At 39.0% G+C, this 3,046-nt stretch overlaps 1 long non-coding RNA gene across 1 annotated transcript; it reads left to right on the top strand.

The window, feature by feature from the left end:
- The first annotated feature begins 768 nt into the window (after nucleotides 1-768).
- LOC123115923 (uncharacterized) lies at nucleotides 769-2,843 on the top strand. The gene is made up of 4 exons (XR_006456834.1): nucleotides 769-911; nucleotides 1,222-1,271; nucleotides 1,374-1,577; nucleotides 1,730-2,843. It is a non-coding gene; the product is annotated as an uncharacterized lncRNA (long non-coding RNA).
- The last annotated feature ends 203 nt before the right edge of the window (nucleotides 2,844-3,046 follow it).

Raw genomic sequence — 3,046 nt, 5'->3', positions numbered from 1 at the left:
CTTCCTCCACAAGAAATTGAGCTCTAAAAGATTCTGTGTTTCCACTTGCATAACAACTCATGGAACAACTTCTACAGACCTAGCTAGTGTGAGCATCAAAATACAAAGCATAGTTTATCTCAGTTCAAGTACATAAGAAAACATAAGTCCACTCCGTAAAAACAACAGTAGATGCAGGAAGTTTAGTTTTGCTATATGTGATTGGTAATGCAGATGTGTTCTTTTGTGGTGGAGATTTCAAGAGTAAACTATGCAAACAATTTAAAAGTACTCAAGTCCAACATGCAAACCAGTAGCAGTCCTATAGTGCAACATGCATCAAATTCAAAAATAGCAAACTTGGCTTGAAACAAATTCACATCTGGTTGTTTATTACATAACTCATTGTTTCTAATATAAGCCAATGCTTCTATTATAATCTAGTTGTTTATTCTGTAGCTCGCTTTTTCTAATATAATGTTAAAGTCCACTAGATGAAAATTTCTCTATGTTAGCTATATCAGTACAACTTACAAAGTAGCTTCAATCATAAGTTTGATTTCATCTGTGTTTCCATGTTATTTGTGTATATTACAACGAGTATTTGTATTCTGTTCATTACATCTACTTGTCGGTTGTAAGTCCAATTACATAAGCTTTTCCATGTTGTATTCGTGCAAGTTCATCCACCACTGCGACCACGCCTCCCCCTCACGATTTCTCGTTGATATCGCTGTATTCGTGCTTGTTTCGTGAGTTGCCTGATGGAAGTTCTGCAACTGTCAGTCCAGATGGAAGAAGGAGATCCGTCCAAAGTGTGAGTTTTGTGACATCGACATGCAAGTTCTACAATTTATCCGTCCAGATGGGAGAAGGAGATCAGTCCAACGGACGCATCTAAAAAGCAACATATGCAGAGCCATTCGCCCGAGGTATCGGAATAATTCTAATGTTTTTTGTGTTCATTGGATTTCCGGATTGTTAGCGCAAGTAATGCGTTCTTGTTTTTGCCTGTTCACTCGAAGTGGGAGAGCAAAAGTAAGCACTGTCTGCTTAGAAGTTGTGTTTGAAACCCATTTTTAATAGTGAAACAAGTAAATCAGTGTGGTAATGCTTTATTGTTATAGTTCTTTAGTGACTGGAATTTTGACCATGTGTTTAGAGTTAAGCAACAACGTAAGTTGCATGATGTATTGATCTACTTGTCATGCTGAAGTTCATTGGCTTCTTAAAAAATTTCAGATATAAACAAGCTGGTGGCCGCACATCTCTACATGTATTTTATTTGGGATGTAAGTCTCTCTATAGATCATATTATGAGTAATGCAATTGGATGAGGTTGCTAGGAAGATATTTAGTTCACGTTTAATGTGATTTGCACTTCATCTTTATAGAGCCAAATCCTGGCGCGCCCAGCCGCTGCTCGTGAACCCCGCCTCTATCAGCTCCACTTCACCAGAGCCGTCAGTCCACAGGAGTAGGGGTAGCGGATCCCCTATAGAGGCCAAATCTCGGTGCGCCAAGCCGCTGCTCGTGAACCACGCCTCCATCAGCTCCACTACACCGGAGCCGTCAGTCCGCAGGAGTAGGGGTAGCAGGTTCACCCGATGTCTGACGCCTTCTTCCATCTCCAAAAATCTTGTTTTTTGAGTTCAGTTCTTTGTCACATGTTTCACTAACTTACAAACACCTGAACCGGAACTCAATCTTGTGTGTTACCGTCCTCTCATCTGGTCTGTTTTATTCTCAGGGACGCATTCATGGCTTCATTCAACAAGTGGAATGTGGGCAAATGTTGATCAACAAGTCTGCGGTATTAAGGTTAGCTGCTAGTACATATTATGGAGTTGGGGACATGAGGGAGCGAGTGATACATGGATCGGTGGGTGTAGTCTTTGTAGGTTGAGTAGATTCTTGTAGAAACAACTCTTGTACAACTCTTTTCATCTCACTCATATTTCTAGTTTTTGCATGGGGCATCTTCTAGCATATGATTGAAACCCATTTCCCATTGTATTATGCATTTAAAAACTCATAAGTAGTTAAGAGTTCATTTGTGGTGGTTAGCAATTCAATAGCTAAAAAAAGGATACATCAGCTCAAATATGCTTGCCATAAGTATTTAAGAGTTTATTTGCGGTGGTTAAAAATGAAGGTACTTTGTTCCGAGGACAAGAACAACTAGAAGTTCAAATGCTGATGTGTTAAAAAAACTCCAGCTACTTTGTTTAAGCTTTTGATGTCTTAATTTCTGCACTTCTACATAGAATTTGGCGGCTCACTTTTGCTAATTTTCTGTAGTTCTCAGGTTAGAAAACGGTCAGTTCCATGTGTATTTAACAGCGGGTCCATGTATATTTAACAGCAAGTCCATGTAGTACTACATGAAAAGTACTGCTAGTGAGACTTCACTGCTCCATTCCAACAAACGTGTATACGCAATCCTGGTTTGACAAAGTACTCTGCTACTGCTGGTTTCAGTTCCCTCACTGGATTTGCAGGCTCACGACCATCCTCTAACACCCCGTCAGTGCCACCGATTTGAAGGATCTCCATGACTAGTATCTTTGAGTTCTGATGCTCCTAACAATTGTTTGGAATCTTATCTTCAATATCTTGCTTATATGGAACAGTAGAATGTCGCAATATATACTTGTACAATTTTTTAGTGCTGATGACTAGTACTTGCCTTGGCAGTACAACGGCATGCTTCGCTGCCGGTTGCGAGGATGTGCAACATATGTTTAAGCAAGCATTTATGTTGTATTACAAACAAAAATCTTTCCTCTGTTCCATAGAAGATTGTGTGACTTTTTTAAATACATTTTAGAAAAGAAGTGTACAGACTGTAGCTTAGCATTTGATAATTGTTTGCAATAGTTACAACCCGTGGATGATTATGTAATTGTTTTCATGCGTTACCATATGTCCAACAGTTCAGTATTATTTTATAATCAGTTCAAAGGGCATATCAAATTCGGTATGGATTGTTGCATCAATGGTTACTATCACAAAACAAAACAACATTTCTTGGAGAAGAAAATTCAGCCAATTCAAGTATATAAAC

Source organism: Triticum aestivum, chromosome 5B, assembly GCF_018294505.1.
Source record: "Triticum aestivum cultivar Chinese Spring chromosome 5B, IWGSC CS RefSeq v2.1, whole genome shotgun sequence".
NCBI lineage: Eukaryota > Viridiplantae > Streptophyta > Magnoliopsida > Poales > Poaceae > Triticum > Triticum aestivum.
Note: the sequence above shows the minus strand (reverse complement) of the source record. Positions and strands in the feature narration are given on the sequence as shown.